Source organism: Falco naumanni, chromosome 4 (assembly GCF_017639655.2).
Source record: "Falco naumanni isolate bFalNau1 chromosome 4, bFalNau1.pat, whole genome shotgun sequence".
Lineage (NCBI taxonomy): Eukaryota > Metazoa > Chordata > Aves > Falconiformes > Falconidae > Falco > Falco naumanni.
The window spans coordinates 27586052-27605187 of NC_054057.1; the positions used below are offsets into that span (position 1 = coordinate 27586052).

The 19136-nt window shown below is 38.6% G+C and overlaps 1 protein-coding gene across 1 annotated transcript in view; it reads left to right on the forward strand.

Annotated features, from left to right (window-relative positions):
* Positions 1–8029: 8029 nt before the first annotated feature.
* The window catches only part of TPK1 (thiamin pyrophosphokinase 1), a 250428-nt gene continuing 239321 nt past the window's right edge, over positions 8030–19136 (forward strand). Inside the window, exon 1 of the mRNA XM_040591790.1 lies at positions 8030–8101. The gene's annotated coding sequence lies outside the window, so the exon portion shown is untranslated. The remainder of the gene's footprint in view (positions 8102–19136) is intronic.

Sequence of the window (19136 nt, forward strand, 5' to 3'; positions counted from 1 at the left end):
CACTCAGAAATGCAGCTACGGACTACAGGAGCTTGTATGAAAAGGAGTGGTCCATCACATCCTACGATGAAAAGCACAGCCCTCATGGTCTCCAGAGGAGCACCAGAATTAACTGACAGGTTTTCACTGCAAGGTGTAGCACCGTTCTAGGAACAGCAGTGGTCAGTAATGTAGGTGGATTATCCCATATGTATGGCCATGTTTGCAACTTATTGTGAAAAATCAGTTGGTTTGAATTCATACACATAAATTCTTGCAGAGGGCTCTCCAGAGAGAACCACATTGCAGCTTTGCAGTAAGACTGCACAGATCTCCTTTTCTTCCTACTCCTCTTGCTAGAATTTGCCTGGAGAATTAAGAGTTGTAAAATATTTTAAAATCAATAGAATTTACATGAAAAAATTAACACTAAAATGCATTGACAGGGATAAGACTGCCTTTGCACATAAAGCAGCTGGGTATGGATATTTGATTTATTCATTCAATAAGTTTGAGAATGTGTTTGTAAGGTCTCTGATCCTTCTGCATAATTTGTGCTGGTTTATTATTGGAGTTGTCATTCTTAGGAGCAAAATTAAACAGCTTGTTTGGAGGCTTGGGATTCAGTGTGGTAAAATGCAGCTATACAATATTTTATAAGTAGTGGCTATAATAATACAGTAGTCCAAACTTAACTGTTTCTCTGAATTAAAACTGACAACTCTCCTGTTAGCAAGAGCACAGACATAGGGAGTGGATTTTACTGATTTACTTGAAAGAATTCTTTCAGTTTTCAAAGTAGCAGTTCTACAGGAGTTGTGAAGCTTTTTAAATGTGAAACGTGTGCATTTCAGAGTGTTGATTTTATCTCCATAAGTTTGAAATGATCCTTTTTAGAGGCCCTGGTATCACAGTAGAGCACTGAGTTTCCTGGTGAAGGGAAGCACTGCTGGGGGAAAACTTTGTTCAAGAACGAGAACAGCAGAATGAGGAGCGTTTTTTATAAGGTGCACTATTTGTTCAGTACAAAATGGGGTTTTATTTTGGTAACCTTAAAAAGTATCATCTTAGGATTCAACATTAAGTGCTTTTCTAGGAATTTACAGTGCAGATAACTGCAGTTTTGGGTTAACACTCCCCCTCAGCTTCCCTACGTGGCAGATTGCTTCTTAAGTATAACAAACTAAAGTTAGAGCCAAATTTTGGTAAGTATAAGATTACAAAAATATGTTGCTCATTCAAATTAAGCTGGTCTTGTGGCATTAGTTGTCTTAGTTTGGTAAAGACATTGTTAAAAAAAATAATAAAAAAAATAATGATAAGCTGAAAGCCATGTGACTATTGGTATATTTACATTAGTGTTTTCCTTTGAATCAAGAATATGCTTTTGAAGCAGGTCTCCTGATCCTGCCTATTTACTGTGCTTTGCTTTACATTGCAGAGTGGTTTTGGAATATGTAAGCTAATTTCCTTTTGGTTGAAACTAAGAATATGCTCCAGGAGTGCACATAATGCTCTCCTACTACTTATGAATATTTAGTTCACAGAACTGCCTAGACCTTACCTGAAGGAGTGTCCCTCCCTTTCTTTCTTCCCAAAACATGTATAGTGTGAAAACCATATCTTCAGCATCAAAATTTTTGCTGTATAGACCTGATTTTATGGTGCCACACAACTTGCTAAGGTAGATGTAGGTAGTGCCTATAGTCAGTGAGTTACCAAAGACATTCATTGATAAAACCAGAATCTTGTCTTGTGAAGTAGGAGATGACTTTCAAGAATAATTGCTACATCAGCAAGTAAACTGCCTGTTAGGAGCTGCATCTGCCTATCAGGTAGCAAACTACAGGTGTTTGTAGTTTCAGTGTCTAAAACCCAAAAGAACCACAATGAAGAAACCCTTTCAGGAAATGAGGGGTGCTTCTTAGTCTGATGGACTCATTCTCCTTAGGTTTTGTCTAATAAAATATTTACTTCATTTCTGATAGGGAAGCTCTTTCAGTTGGTATGTCTGGGAAGTGGGTGGTAGCTCTTCAAACACACCCTGAATGAAATGGTCCATGTATATAAGCTGGCAAAAAGTTCTTCCCAGAGCATCGGTTTTAGACTTAAGGCTTGGGGACAGGTGCTTGGCAGAAAATGATGTAAACTCAGTGCTGATCCCCCAGATTCCTTTATTTTACTTTTAAAATTCTGTGTTCTCTGCATTTTGGTAACATGTGTCTGTGCTATTTGCTTTGTGAAGACAAGGTTAAAAAAAAAAAAAGTGACATGTTACCATTTGTTTAGTGAGGACTCTTAATTCAGTGTGCTGGATTTATTTTTTTTCCAGGTGATAGGTGGAACAAATAGCCCATTAGGACTGCACTAAAAATGCTGATGAATGTCAAAGAAAAAGCTAATTGTGGTGCTACAACTAATACAGCAAAATGAAAAAAGTCATATCAAGAAGCTTTTTGGGGTTGTAGCGAGCAGTTAGAATACTTTTCCATTCTGTATATTCAACACTACAATAATTTTTTTCCAATGGAGGCAGCAAAAGATACCATTTTAGGGTCCTTTATCTTTTACTGATGTAAAACCAAAATACTTCACATGTAATCAGTGGCACTTTTTACATGAGCCTTCATCTATGCAGAAATGTGGGCTATTTTATTAAAGGAGTATTCTTTAAATAGCCATGTTCCTAACTTAAGGAATATCCATATTAAAACCTTTTTGCCTTAAGTGTTTATTAAAATTGTCCACTCCAGTTCATTACAAAGAAGTTTTATTTTTCTTGATGTCACAATTCACACCTTTATAAGCTCATTTGTCAATTATCCCGTGTTAGCGATACCTGCTTCACCAATAGCAGAAGTTCCCATTCTGGCTTTTGATTGACTTAGTAATGCTTAGCAATACACAGGAGCTGATTTTTCAATCCAAACAATATGCTACAAAAATTTTTCAAGTAAAACCTGGTATTTCCTTATTTTTTTGTAGATTGTGTTTCAACTACATAAGAGAGTTTAACGTATTAATTAGAAAAACCCAAACGAATACCAAACCACACTGAAACCAGACCCCAAACCAATGGCATAGCAAGTTGCTTCAGTAATTTTGCATTGGTGATCTGTAGCGATAGCCTTATCTATCTTTGCTGGAGTTCTGCATAAACATTATTTTGTTACGTTTGCTGGTTTCATGAACTGCTTCCTATAGTGTTTATTATGATAGGCTTCCACTAAATATAACTTACGTGGAATTCTTAGAATCACAATTCCAGTGCTAACTCTTCTGCAGCAAAGCAACTTCAACTGGCATACGAAGAGCCTGGGGCACTGCTGTCTTATCAGTTTCACTGTTTTGGAATTGTGAAAAAAGGTCTTGCCCCTTCCCACATACTCCGACATTTAAGTAGGCAGTGACTGTTCATTTAAAAAACAAATCTGTGGGGCAGGAATTTCGTGAATGATGGTGCTGGAAACAAAATCACCTTTTTCTTTTTTAATTATTTATTTTATTTTGGAAAGTAGACTGATGTTAGAGCAGCAGCATGATCAGGAGGAGATTTTCAGTGGGATCATTCAGAGTTTTTCTCTATCAGAACTTCATTGTGTATTTGGATGTTCACCTCTGTGATCAGGAATATGTGTAACCCAGATCCCTGCAGTATCCTTTCAAGGGATCTTGGTTAGTATCTTGGCTATCTAGACACATTTCTACCAGTACAGAACTTTTCTGAAAATTTATAACCATCTTCCAGCTTTCAACTTTCTAGATTAAATTAGTGAAATACTTTAGTAATGGTAAAATCCCTCTGCTCCCATACTACCTGTCTCTTTCTTCCTCCTTCCTCAGTGCTAAACCTGCCTCTGTGTTGAAGGTGCCTGATAGATGATTGGAAAGGAAAGGAATGGTTCCCCTTCAGCCGAGCAGTATAACACAAATACCAAACAACAAATCAAAACATGAATTGCTTCGTAAAAGCTCCTTTTTGCAGTTGAAGCTTTGACTTTGGAGTCATACTTTGATAGCACCTTGAGGCATGCCAGCACAGAGTATCCCCCCGTTGTGTGTTACTGCTTGCATTATTTCACAGTGACTGGGAATAGCAGTGATCTTTCCCAAAGGCCCTCTTGTCTGAAGCAATGAAAGCTTTTTCTCCTTGGAAAATTCAATAGGCAGGAACTTCACAGTATGCAGAGTAACTTCTAGCAATATTGTTCTAACACTGAAAGGAAACAAAGAAAGGGCATATATTATTTTACTAACTACCAGAGAAAAGGTTGTCTTTAAAAATATATATGCCTTTTGCATGTGTTTTGTGACAGACATACTGCCTGAAGACTGGCATGTATCAAGGGGAAATCAATAAAAAATGCATATGAATATTATAAATATTTATAGAATAGTTAGATTAGTATAAGAGTACAGGGAGAAGCCAAGAACGCTTTTAGAATAGTGAATGTGTGCTTTAAAATATATCGGTATTCTTCTGAGTGACTTAAAATGGGGTAAAAAGGCACTGCATGGGCTGTCAGAGATGTTCACAACACCCTTGATTAAAGTCCTTTCTAAGCAGCCATGAGAAAAGCTTCATCAAAGAAGTACAGCTAAATAAAGCAGAGAAGGGAAAAAATTTTCAGAAAAGATGAGGTTATGCGCTGACGGTCCCAGTGGGACTTGTAGAGATTGTTGATTGATTTGCAGCCTAGGAAAGTAGGGGATGGTGCTCTGTGATTCTGGCAAGATAAAAATGATCCCACTTTATCCAAAGACTAGGAATTTGCCAAGTCCTCTAAAAGATATATTTTTGCATCTAAATGGCTGTTGATGTAGTTGTGCAACTGTTAATACATACGTCTTTAAGTTATGCCTGTAAGACTGCAAGGTTTATAAGTAGCAAATAGGAAAATAAATGGGTAAGACTGGAGATGAGCAAATGTCGTTCCTGAAATATAAGTAAAAACTTCCTATACTCATCTTTCTGTCCTCCTGTCCTGTAGAAATTACACCTTACTGTGTGGCTAATTCCTCTGCAAGAGGACTTGCATTGGGACTTGGCTCCATTTATTCTCTAAGTTGATGTAAACATCAAGAATAAGCTGGAGGTTTTGTCTGGAGGGATTTATTCTTTTCTGCTCATGCTGCAGATGGCTGAATTTGCTCAGTCTGCAAAAGCTGCAAGAAAAGTACATAATGAAAGAGAAATTTATACTAAAAATGGAAGAAACCATGGAAGAGACCATGTTCTGCCTCTAACAAAAGGCCAACAAAAGCTTCTGCAGTAGAGATACCCATATCTGGGGACAGCTCATTTTCACTGCTGAATTCTTGTTTACAGAACTCTTTTTTCCGTTAGTCCAAGTAGAACACAATTTCATTAATGGTTGGGTCAGGGTGCTAATTATCTCTGTGAAAAATGGATGGGCAGACAGTCCGGGAGATAGATGCTTCCTGATTTGTTAAGGGCTTTTAAAGATAAATGGCCTTTTATTTGATTTGTTTTCAAATGAATAGCTCACTAGAGTGCTCAGAGCAGTGGCATGGTGAGTTCTCATCAGTTTTTCTCTGTGATGGATGTTGCATATTCTGTCCATTGACATGGTCTTTGCCATCAGAAGTCCCAATTTATTAATAGTTTTTAGGGCAATGGTTGTAAATTATTGCAGCCCAATTTTATTACTGTTTTACATCTACCGAGGACTGAGCCCTTTGTGCAGCTTTATATTAACTCAGTGAGCACCATTAAAATATTGACATTAGGTTCATTTTGGTAGCATTAATCATAGTATTTTATCATGCATTAATTGCAGTGGTTTGAAATGACTGGAACATTCACTTTTCTAAAAGCAGGAAAAACAACTTCCATTTCTCCGCTTTTTAAACCCATAACTGTGATTTTAAAAAAAATAACAACAAAACACACACAAAAACCCCTCTTAATTGGGTGTGCTCGTGGCGCCTACCTCTTTGCTGCTTTGCAACGACTGAACAAGTAAGAGCCAGCAGTTCTTTCAGGTCTCACTGGAAGCTCTTAGAAGTGTTGTCTCCGAAAATCAGCCTCTGAAGTCTCAGTGTGGGCGCCTACAGCCAGGCCTTGGCTTCAAAAACATATCTCAATATAAAACAAGAGTCCTCCTGATGTGCAAAAAAAGCTAAAAATCTACTCACTGTGTTTTCATATGCTGATATGGCTTAAGGGTTTAAAACAGACACAGAAATGCCTTTTGTGATTCACCAGCAGGAACAGGTTTACAACACCCATGTCTGTTTGTATTATTGTATTAGTAAAAGAACCTGTGATGTTTGCTGGCTTTCTTCAGTGGAGGGCACCACTAGATGATTATGTTTAATATAAGGAGCTGGCAGCCTTTCTCACTTAACCATCATTAGGAGATCTGCTGCTGAGGTCCCATTTCATGAGGCAGCTGGAAATTGGCACTTAGTTTGAATGTATTGTTTTCTACCTTTCTCTTAAAGTTCAAGGACAAGGCAAAACTGTTCAGCCTATGCAAAGAATAAGGGTTTTCTCACTTTCCTTTGCTTACTTGGTCCTCTGACCTCTCTGTTCTTTTCTAAGTAAATTTATTCCCTAAGTAAATTTATTCCCCTATATATACATGAATTAAATAGAAGTATGGACCATGTCAGCAAAGATGCAAGTAGAAGACATGAGGGCAGGTATTTGAAACACCATGTAGAAGATACCTTTGATAAACATTTAGAATTTCTACTGCAGTAAAAAATTATGTAGGTCTTCAGTAGTGTTGCTTTTGATACTTACAAAGGAGGACAGTAATGTTATTTCTGTTTTAGGGAACTGAGGCATAGGAGGTCAGTGGAGAAACCCTAAATCACTCAAAAGGCGAGATGCAGAATAGTGGTGTCCCAGTCTCTTAACCCTCACTTCTTGATCTTAACCATGCATTTCATTCATTGTTTCAAAGACTGTCCCCTCCCTGCTCCCACCCCAAGATATTTCTGTACCTTCAGGACTTTCACCACTTGTATTTTCCCTGGTAATGTCATATGGCTTAAGCCATAGTTTGACCTGTAGCCTTCTGCCTCCTGCTGTACTGGATTTGCTTAAAAGCCCAAAAGACTGCAGTGATAGAGGTTTCCTTTTTTCAGTTACAGTGGCTACACATGACCAAATAATACTTCATTAACCTGATCACCTAAGGATATCAAGCTCCAGGGCAAACTTGCATTCCTATATGATTGGCAAGGTAGTTAGGAAGTGAAATAATGCAAATCCCACCACAGGCAACCATCATAAGATATACGTATTTACTCTTTGAAACCAAAGTGTGTCGTTTCATAAATCCTTTTATTTTAAGACTTTTATATTTGTAGGTTTATTATTGACCTTCACAATGGACATATTGCTAGGGCAGGAGGCTTTAAGAGCCATATCAAGTTGGACTGGTAAATACACCAAGATTTTTAGTCTGCAGTATCACCTAGATAACACAAGCTAAAGTTTGCTTTTGCTTTTACTAGCTTTGATTTTAAGCTCCTTGGGTATGGCCTTTCATTCTGTATGTGTAAAATATCTACCAGGGTGGATGTACCACAATTAGAGCTTCTACATGATACGAAAACATAGGCACAGAAGCCACTGGTGGTAGCAAAGTTCTGCATCTACTAGGAGACTGGAATATTTGACTTAGAGACAGCTTAATACAGTCGGCTACAGCCTTCCCTCTTCACAGAGGCCAGAGTGAAGCTTATACCAATAAATGCTGCATCCGGGTGGCAGTAGCAAGCAGGAGATTAAAGAGAGCTGTATAGATGTGGGCATCCTATTGAGGATGGCTTTCAAGGGGAAAATGCACTTACAATTTAAAAGTTTAGCAAAACCTTACCAAAAAAACAGGTGTCTAATGAAGTTCTGGCAGCTTCTGTATCTGGAAATGATGATGTCTAAGAAGCAAGGAAATTAGTGGAGTTGCTTCAATGTGGTTGGATTAAAATTAATATGGAAAAAGCAAAATATAAAAAAAGGGGGTGTGTGGATCAATATTGTTGCTAATAAGAATCAACATTTATCTTACAGGAAACCTGAAGTTTTGCCTTCTGATTCTGAACCAGCCTTTCAGCAAAGGTCATTTTCATTGTCTGTGGAGCAGAGGTAATAATAACTTACATACATCTTCATTTGTTTATTTACTTAGCTGCTGCCCGGCTAATGTACTTCATGTCTGTTGAATCGCAATGTGGCAATTTCCTCTTAACTAGAGCAATCTTCTGGTGAGGGTGTGAATTGGCAGAATATGTCCCTTGTTGCTGAATGCAGCAAATGAGCTGATTATGCAAATTCTGCATCTCTGCATTGCTTACATCAGTGGGAACTTTATGGACTGATCTGTGTAAGACTAGCTTTTCAGAGGCATCTTAGGAATGATCATTGTTTTGCTGACAAAGTGTAGTAGATCAATGATGCATTTAAGAGTCTGGAAGCAAGCATTCCTTTAAAGGTCATCAGTGAAATGTGTTAATTTTAATCAAAATAAAATGAACCGTGTAGATAACTATGTTGTGAAAGCAGTGGGAATTTGCGTGCATGTCAGAAATATGCAAATCAGATTTCACTACTCCTTTGTTCAATATGCACAGTGCTAATCATTATCTCTGGCATAATAGCTGCAGATTTACTGACATTTTGTGGAGATACGTAAATCTTTACAAGCTTGGAGCTATTAATTCTTCCGATGTAGAAATGTAGTCCTTCAGAAGCTGTCTGACAAGCTGCAGGAGTTGTCCCTAACTTGTTAGCAGGCTGGGAACCTTGCAGAGAAATTCCTCTTAACTGACTGGAGCTGATAGAGCTGTTTGATTTCACTGTAGGCATAAGAGCTAGCAGGGGTGGCTGTTCGGTTAAAACAAATTGGTGTAAGGGATGAAAGGGGCAGGATGTATTCATAGCACTTAATTCCAGTAAACCTAAATTTAGGTGCCTGTATAGGCAGAGGAATGAAAAGACAAGGGAGAGGCTTGCACAGGATGATTCGAAGCATCTGCACAAGTACTGTACCTCAAACTGGCTCTCACTTGCAATATCGGGAAGAAATGGCAGCAAGAAGTGTTCAGTGGAAGGGCTGTCAAGTGAATCTTCCAGATGTAATTGTACATATTTTTTTATTTTAAAAGATGCAGTTAAAGACATACTCTGTATTAAATAATGGAGGGAAGAAGGGTAAGTGTTTTGATCTTATTTCTTTGTCCCACCTTTCCTGTGTTTTGAGGGTTGAGGTTAAAAAAAGAGACAGCGAACCCGACATGCCCAGTTACCAAATGGGAGTATTTAGCATCTTGTAGTTCCTTGCACGTGTTGCTTTTATGCTCTGCTCTTTTAGACTTTTTTTGTCTGTCCTCTGGAATTTTAAGTCTTCCTCTTGCAATCAAACCTGTGCAGGGTGACCCTTGGGGCATGGAGTATTTCTTACCGTAACAGTAATGGGCCCTTAACTGTAGTGCTTCAGTGAAGGGTTTGGATAAGAAGCTGAATAAAATTGAGTAGACCACAGCCTGTCTTGCTTGAGACTACCTTGATGTGTTCCTGTCCTCCCAGCATAACTGTGTTGAAAGTAATTACTGGTGCTGCGAACAGTTTTTCAGAGTCTGTGCACATTAGGAGCAGAAGTCCTATTTAAGCTAGTAAGACTTTTGATGATAAGTTACTTCCAGAAATAAATGGATATTTTCTAAGTAAAATGACAGAGGAAGGTCATGACATAGTCAATGTGAAATGTTTTTCTTCAAAACATCTCAGCTTCAGTAAACCTCGGTGAATCCAGGGCAAGGTTTTAGCAATGCCTGACCAACAGTACTAGTGGCCTACTGCGAGTGTCAGCAATTTTGTGCCTGCTGGATGCTGGTGCTGAAGGAGTCTCAGCAGAGAGACTCTTGCAGGACTAGGAGAACCTGGGGCTTTTGGTACATGAAATGAAAGAAGTTCTGAAAGAACGAAACATCCTTAGAAACAGTGCTTCATGACCAGCTATATAAAGGTCTTATAAAGGAGTGATGAAAAGGGAACAATTAGGCTGTTGATCCACAGAATATTGTCAGCTGCCTAAATTGGAAGAGAAAAATACAGAGGGAAATAAAAAAGATAAAATACTCACTGACTTCTCTGTTACAGCAATCTTCAGTGTTACAGAGTACACTGAAGTGTACTCCAAGTACAGAGTGCTGAGACATAAATGTGATTTTAAAGTAGGCTGTGCCCTATCAAAATAACTTGTTTCATTAGCCCTGTCACTTCAGCGTCAAGTAAAAAGGAAGGTGTGATATGGTGTGTCCTGAGTTAAAAAAAAATAAATTAAAAAATCACAACGATAAGTGTGGCTATTCTAGGCAAAAATCATCCCAGGTGTAACTCTTCTTGACCTCAAGAAAAAGTGGTTGCAGCTAATTAGCCTTTGTCTTATTACAGACTTGTGTGAAATCTATTTTTACTGACATACTTTGAAAAGAACTATTTCAATTTGTACAAGTTTGCAATGAACTTCCTTCCCTGTGCTTTGTGAAGGACACTGGAATCTGATTTCTTCAGTTCCAGGAGACAGCTTTTCCCACTCGTACCATACAAGCTGGGTAAGTGACAACAGTGAGGTAGTATCAGTTCAAGACTACCATGATTTTAGTCTGTTGTGTTCATTACTGTGGGAAACCAATCTAGTTGTGCTCCCTTAGTGTTGGATACAGCCATACAGTATTAGTGCTGTCCTAAAGGTGGAATGGATGAATAACTGCAGAAGGGACAGTTTGCAAAAGCATGATGAAGGATAATATAGCTGAAAATACTGGTCGTTCGTTGAAGGATTTATTGAGTTTGGGTACAGTGGGGAGAAGATGAAAGAAAAGGCAAGAGAAATTGAAGAGAGTAGGTCAGTAAAGGGGATTAGATAAGGGGAAAGGTTTTCACAGTAAGTGAAGCTGATATAGGGAGACTGAATATGGGAAGGTGAGGTGGGTATAGAGGGTTGGGAAAACACTATGAGCAAGCACAAGGCTGGGAATGTCAGTCAAATCCATCAAAAGAGCTTTGCCAGTAGCTGTTAATGCAGCCATTTCTACCAGTGGAAGTCCTTATCCTAAATGTGGGAAACATGTGGAAGAGGCAAAGCCCCGCTTTTTTCAGACCTGCACATTTTTGTGTTCACGAGGTTCCTATAAGAAAGACTGGATCCAGTGCAGCCTTAACTTATCTTAAATTCCTGATTGTATTTCAGCAATGTTTGTAGTTCCCGGTTTGCAGGAAAAAAATCCAGTTTACATTAGTCTCTAGGCTACTTTGGAAGTGGTTTCAAGTGTAAATACATCTTTAACAGAAATGGCTGGGAGTTGAAAGTCTGAAGCTGTCTCTACACAGAGTTTGAAAAGTACAGATGCCCAGGTTTTAGTGGCTGAAAACAAAGGGGCTTTCTGGATAGTAGATGAAAGTTCCTGAGATTTTGATTGTCCTCCTTAAAGTCTCTTTAATCAGGAATTCGATGACTGAAATTCAATCACAGAAATTCATATTTATGCCAAGAATTTCAGCCATGGCTAGGGATCGCATGTGCTTCTGTTTTTTTGATTCTCCCTAGTGAAATAGCAGGAAAGGGGCAGAATTATTGCAGTGCTAAGAAATCACTTCTATGTAAAACTTTCTCAAGTTCAGGATCTGAAAATTGTTTCTTGTTTCTGAAAACATTGTTCCTACAAGCCATATTACTGAAGTGAGCCAGAATTGTCTTCAGATCCTCGCTTGATGTCTGCAATGCTGGCATGCTACCTACTTTCTATTCTAAATGTTGACAATGACAGCTGTAAAATGCAAGAAGTTATGGTCTGAAAAATAAGATTATTATTTGAAGAATCAGAGAAAAATGACAACGTTCAGCAGCAATCTGATGGAGTTCCCGTCAGTGCTGTATTTCTGAGAATGGCAGGTTTCTTGTTAAATAGCATCTTTGGATTTGCTTGTGGGGAAAGACATATTACAATAGTTGTTTTTCCTTAGGTTGTATTTAACCTCTGGCTGAGTGTTCTTTTATCCATGGGTTTACTGATAAATGCAGTTGCAGAATCAAAATATTGGTTAACGCTGTTCTGCTTGGCTGAAGAGGAAGACTGTTATACTTGTGTTTTATGGTAAGCACACATGTCCACGGGTATTTTTCAGTTCTTACAATGGTTGTGATACATTAGCCACTATGCCTTCCTTAAAAGGATTGTGATCTTTTTCTGCAAGACTATCTGTGAAAGCTCTTAATCAAAGAGAACATGTTGAACTATTCTAGATAGTAGCCATCCATATGACAAAACATCCTTGGCTGATGTAGTAGAATAAACTGCCAACATCCTTTTGAAGTTGGCTACTGAATCCTGATTTGTGGGATGTGTATTTAATGTTGGACAAGCAAATGGGGAAGAGACGTCTATGAGATTGGGCTGCAAAAATGTATGTCCTTCAGGAGTCCCTCCCTAAACAGTCTCTTTCATGGACCATTCTCCTCAGGAAGGAATTTGGGGTCTAGCTATGTCTCCTTATTATACTGCCCTACCAGTCACTTCTCTATATGCATTGTGTGTAGGCATTTTGTGATGCTTTGTAGATCATGAACATGGAGGAACACCAGAAAGAGGAATGTTGCTTGCCCTAGGGATTTATATTTTTTGGGGTCTATATACTGAGATAGCAGGAAGCATACTTCTATGGCAGCAGCATAATAACTCAGATCCAAAGTGTTTTAGGTTGTCTTCATGTAAACAGTATCTTTTTACACTACATCTGTTGTGATTGCTTATCCATAAATTGAGTTTTTTTCAAGTTTCCATCTCTATCAATACCCATTTTACAACAATCAACCCGGCTATTGGATTTTAAGTAGTATCTTGAATGTGAGGCAACTTTCCTGTCAAGGTCAATCTACTGTACGGTGAAAATGCTGCTAATGAATGGATTGTTAGCACCTGGAGGTGGCTGGGAAATAGAAGGTATCTCCTCTTCCTGAGTAATCAAGTAAGGAAAGGTGCTAATTTGTGTCATGATTTTCAGAGTCATCTGTCTTTGAATGCCACATGCTCCCCTGCATTTTATGTTCCATATGCTTTTGTCTGCAATATAATTGGTGATTGATGTTTTCAATGTCTTCTGTGGAGGTGTAAGAGCTCTGTATAAAGGTAAATAAGATATAAATACAAGTGGTGATGCAAACTCTAGCAAATATACTGAGGGGAAGGTAACAGATTAGTTGGAACAGTTTGAATGTCTCAGAGAGAAAAGGGTATTGTAGCTTAATAGCAGGAGGGAAATAACCTGACTCTCCCCGGTGCCATTTTTTTCTTCTCCATGATTGATACCTTTTCCTTCACTGTCTTTAGTGGTTGAACTCACCTGTGCTTCTGGAATTATTGGTATGTACAGCCGTTCACTTGCCCTCTTACCTGTCGGCAGTGAACTTGCCTTGTTGGCATATGGTGTGCTTTTTTCTCACCTTTTATTTTCATTTCCTGCTGAACTTACTTGTAATATATCTCAAATTTGTACTAGACCCAGAATTGGCAGCTGGCATAAAACTTGAGTGAATTTAGAGCAGCTGCTATTAATAAATAGGAAAATGTTCATAAAAATGGTGATTGGGATGTCACATGGACTTCTATGCTTTATTGCACTTTCCAGCAGGCATTCAGACTAGCAGTAACTCTTACCGCTGGCCTCAGCTAAACTACTCTGTTCTCCCCTGAGTAATATTAGACTCCTGATAAGTCAACAATGAAGTTCATTTTTCCACATTTGAATCAAGCCAGGAATATAATTTCTAGTTCGTATTTAGTAACTTAAATTTGCTGTTCTGTGCCACTCAAATTAGATTTAAACACCATTTTCTTATGGTGGTGTGGCTGTTGTCGGACTGCCTGCAGTAAGTTAATGTCCTTCAACTCAGGAGTCTGAAAGAAGTTATTTCAAGTGTTCTTAAGGGTAGGGAGTCTACGATATACTTTAGGAGCAAGAAAATCTAGCCCTGATTAGGGCTGGCTAGCACCATGCTTAAAGCTTGGAAATGAAATAGTATCTGGATCTTAGGACATGCAGCAGTTTGCACTAGCTGGGATTTTGGGAAGAGGATTTTTCTACTTGAAGCTTTGCCTATGACTCAGTGTATAAGGTTGATCTCTGCCAGATTTTCAGTGGTGAACTGGAGTTTTACATTTATCTTCATAAAATTAAGATTAAAACTCCAGAGATACGGTAAAATTCTCCTATTTCTGACGTGTATATTGTTGGTGCCTTTCTGGTTCAGAATCAGGGCTCTTGAGAGGTAGCCTAGGTGTGTGTGGACAGTTTGAAAAGTAGGTCTCATTTGGTTTTGTAAATTTTTAGATATTATTGGCAAAGCTGAGAACAGAGCTGATCGTTCAGGCCTTTTGCACAGTTCAGGTTCCTTCACCTTAGTAGTAGCTGTGATAGAATGAGGTCGTCAGATAAAATTGGAGACACGCTAGGCTGCCTTTTGTTTTTGGTGGGGTTTTTTTTGGTGTTGTTTATGTGGTGTTTTTTTTTTTTTAATTCTCTTCAAATCCAACAACAGGAAATCTGAGATCAAAAAGGAATTTTTGTTTGTTTAATGGATTTAAGATTTTGTTTGAAAAATGAAAAAAATGAGTAATTAAGGTCCCCCTCTGTGATGCTTTGAGAATCTAAACCCAGCTGAGCTGAAGTTCAGAGTAACAGAACAATAGAGAATTACTTTGAAGTACTAGTGAAAAGCATAACAGATGATTACAGCATAAGAAAAAAATGGGAGGTTATTACAGTGCTTTTTTCTATTGAGCTGGGATGCAAATCCCATTAGGGGAGTTCTATTGTCACAAGATTTGCTATATAGAAGCCTTTGATAGCATTATACTATATATCTGGTTATCATGATGTTTCCCAGAGGACAGTTGAAAGAAGGAGCTTTGGAAAATATTGTCAGGAGAATGCTTTAGAGCACCCAAAGCAGAAAGGAAAACATAAGACAATAGAAAAAAAAATAATGCTCATTTTCTTAGTGATTCAACAAGAGAAACGTTCCTGGGAATGAACCCAGGGAGCAGGGGTGAATGCATGAGGTTAGCATAAGTATGACCTGTGGCAGAAAAGAGCATGTTCTTAATCCCAGAAAAGGAACACTTGGATTTTCACAGCCTCAAGCTACACAGTGTTTCTCTGGGAGTCACTACAGGGCAAAAGTATTATTTTCATAGCTAGAGCTTAGCATGAATCTGCTACTAGGGTAAAGATGTAAGGTCATGTAAGGGATGGATGTTATCTGGGGTTGCTGATGTCAGGGTCTTTTCACTGGCTGTGATGGGCTTTGATCAAGCTATGGTTTGATACTCTTCCTTTCTCTCTTACTCCAGGGTCGCCTTAAGGCAGAAAAACTTTTTTTTTTTTTTTTTTTTAAACAAGCCCATACTGGTACAAACGCCTCACCATTAATCTTGGTCCAGTGGTTATTTCAAATGGCAATTACTTTTTAAAAGTGGATCTCCTCTTTTTAATTTACCTGAATCTGGTTATGTTTCTCTCCTTTGGATTTTAAGTTTGGATTACTTTATTACTGTTACTGTAACAATGAGTAACTCAACCAGTGAACAGTTTACCTTTTCTGTAGTAAGTTGAGACTATGCTAGTATTTATTGGTTACTTGGCTGATGGAGTATGCATCCTTCACTGTATTCAGTGCCTGAAGAGAGATCAATAGTTTGAGAATACACGCTGGATTGCTGCTTTTCTCATCTAAATGGTTTACATACTGTCTTGTGCTCACCCATATTATCAAGTATTAAAATTGAACTTTAAATTCATGTAAGTTAGAAAATAGCGAGCTTTTCCACTCTACTCATTATCTCTGCTCTTTTGCACAGGTAGGCTGTTTTGTTACATTTCACCATTACATAAATGTATTTCTAAAAATAGTATGTGCATTTCCATTTTGAAAGCAGCATAATGAGATTTTTTTTTTTGATGAGTAATTGGTTTAGATACTTGCCACACAACATACCGTATAAATTCTAAAATGATTGATGGACTTGTGTCAAAGACCACTTTCTCTGTGTTTCTTTCTGGTTTTGTTAACTACCTTGTATAGCATCACTACTTATAAGCTTCTTTAATGTATTTTCGTGTTGTGTTATTCAAAATGTTATCTGCGTGAGACGCATGCAGATGTATTTTGAGTTTGGGATCATGGGTGTTGTTTATTCCTAGGCAAAGTCCAGAGTTTTTCAAGAGTTAACGGAGGTCTGTATGTACCTAGTTGGTACTTTATGTACCTAGTTGGAGACATTAAGAGTTTGAGTAAGAATAAAATAGTTCTTATTGATACCAAATAAACAGTTGGGCCTGATGACTTCACTGGGAATATTCTTATGCTTTACATGCCGAAAGTAAGTGATCAGGTACTTTGCTGAATTTGGTGTGAACTGCGTCTTGTTGGGATGAGCCAAAGGAGCTATGATTGGTGTTGATTAAATTATCTGAGCATGACAAATTATTTGAGGATTTGTTTAATTCATTTTAGTTTGTTACCTCTGCCATAAACATGTTAATACATGGGATAGAGCATGGATGTTCAGTTTTTGAACATCCATATTGAACAGTTGCGGATGAGAACTTTGGAGTATTGGTTGGAGTTTTTGTCTTGTTTATTTCTGATTGCATCAAGATTTGCTTATGTAAATGGATGAAGCTCTGTTGACTTTGATTCAGTTTCATGTATTTACACCAGCCAAAAACTTAGCACATAAAAATGGAACGAGCATTGTGGCTATTAACAACTTTTTTTCTCACAAGTTAACAATTGTTTATCTAATATGCTGAGGAGGCACCGGTGAAGTGCAGCTGCCTGTCTTTGGTTTCATTGATGGTGAATCACAGTGAGAGCAGAAATAAAAAACTGTCATAGGTTTCTCATTCTGGAAAATTCCATTGACCTCAGAAATAGCAGGGACAGCCGGTAATTTTTAGAAGTGTTTTATTATCATCTTCCATTGTTGGAAGCTTTATGACTGGGATCCTAATGTAGAGGCTTTTGATGTCAATATTCCTTCAGTTACTTTGAATTTATTTGGCTCAGACCTTTTAGAGGGGGCCAGCTACAGTCTACGCTGAAATAAGATTTAGCATTGACTCAGATGGCCTGGATAAAGTGTAACCATAAGAATGTTGGTTCGTTGTAAGCTGCATTAGCACTGCAGTAATTTGTGCTGTGGAGTATAAATATTATGCTGTTGGAATTTCTTTTGAAAAATCCCAGCTCCTTTGAACTTCAGACCCTCGCTGCTCATGTTCAGAGCCCAGGGCCTGGCTCCTTGGGGCTTCTGTTTCTGGCAGTACGAGTTGTGCAGCAGGGAACGAAGCTTTTGCTTATGTCTGAACACACACTTGTCTGTCAGCCTTCATAATGACCTGCATCAAGCATTTTGCTTTGGCTCCTAGCATCCGGTAGTCCATCACATTAGCTTGGTGTTTGTGAGGTGTAATCAGCTATGAATAATCAATAGTCAGGTTAGATTGGTTGGTAAAGTCTAGAACATTGCTCTTGAAATGGATGTCATTCAAGGAGGAACAGAGAAAGGAGGACTGAATTGCCTTTGCAATCTGTTTTGAAGTGAAGGAACTGCAGAGGCTCAGGGTGCATCCAGACTGTGTTGCGGGGCAATGTAAGTAGCCTGAGAAAGAGCACAAATTGGTAATATGCTGTCACAATGACTTAAAATTAATTTGGGGCTATGCCAATTCTGGACTTTAATAATGATCTTGAGATTTTTACAAGGAATTTTGAGTAAGTTGTTTAGCCTGTGAAAAGATACGGTTCAACAAAGTGACACAACTCGTGTTTAATGGAGGGTTACGGTGGGTAAAACTGCTGTGGAGTCCATTGAGGTACAAAGCCAAAGTGCTCTAAGTGCAGTATCTGTCCCAGATCATTCTAAAAGAAAGAGACTTGGATTATCTTTTGGTTTCGGATGCCCAAACTGACATCTTAAATGGGGTCTGGTGTTAAGGGGGCAATGGCCCTCCCTCCAAAATACATCCCGACCTTCCCTTTTACTGACTCAGAACTGGGAGAGAAGCTGAGCTGCTGAGGTGTGCAGTCACACAGCAGGTCTTGACAGCTTGGCCTCTGTTGCATCTTGATTTAAAACCACAGAAAACACTGAATGTTTGAACAGTCCACTTACTGTCTTGACAGCTAATCCAAGATAAAGGGAATGAGAATTATATCCCTGTTCCTAGGAGGATAAATGTTAAGTCCCTCACTCCCGAGGCAGAGCATGACTGCGAACAAACCCTTCCGAAGCAGCAGGGTGGTATGCTGTCTCGATCTGTAAAATCTGCAAGTTGAAGAGTTATAGAAGTCAGTAGAAGAAATTTGTAGGTAGGCCTACATCACAGAAGAAGTATTGAAATGACGTCTTCCTAATTTTTATAGCTATTTTTCCCTGTTCCAGTTTAAGTAAATGTTGGTCCTGTTCTTTCCAGATGAGAATGAGGTGAATGATGGATTTGGTGTTAATTTCATAAGGTGTGGAAAACAGTGTCCTCTGTGGTAGATGCTGCATTTGGAGGAGCCTCTCTGGTCATTCAGAGTCAGACCTTTTCACTGCTAAGAAGATGTGAAATAATTACAGATCCAGAATGTGGGTTTTGATGAGGTTCCTAGAGAAAATGATTAATATTAGCAAAACGTCCTCAAGAAGTCACAACATTTGGTCGTTGCCAAATGAGTTGACCCGAGTGTGACATAGATCATGTGTCAAGTCTGTTTAGCTGAGCTATGTAATCGTTTTGACAAATGTATGCAAGGCTGTTATGTGCTATCAAAAGACATACTTAAATGGCAGGAAAGGCTTTAGACCATCAGAAGAAGTTTCTGAGGGCAATAGTAGTCTCACCAAGAGCTCTGAGGCTGCCGAACCCTCTGAATATCACACAGAACAGTCTGTTTTGGTTCACTCTACTTCCCTGCCTGTTTTTCATAGTCAAGGGGGGTGTGTGTCTGGGAGACTGTGCTTCTTGGTTTGTTTTTTGAAGTTGGATGACCGCTTCAGAAGTTATGGTGGGAATGGAGAGTGAGCAAAGACATGGGCAGAGAGAGAGTGTGACAGGAATGTGTGCAAGTACA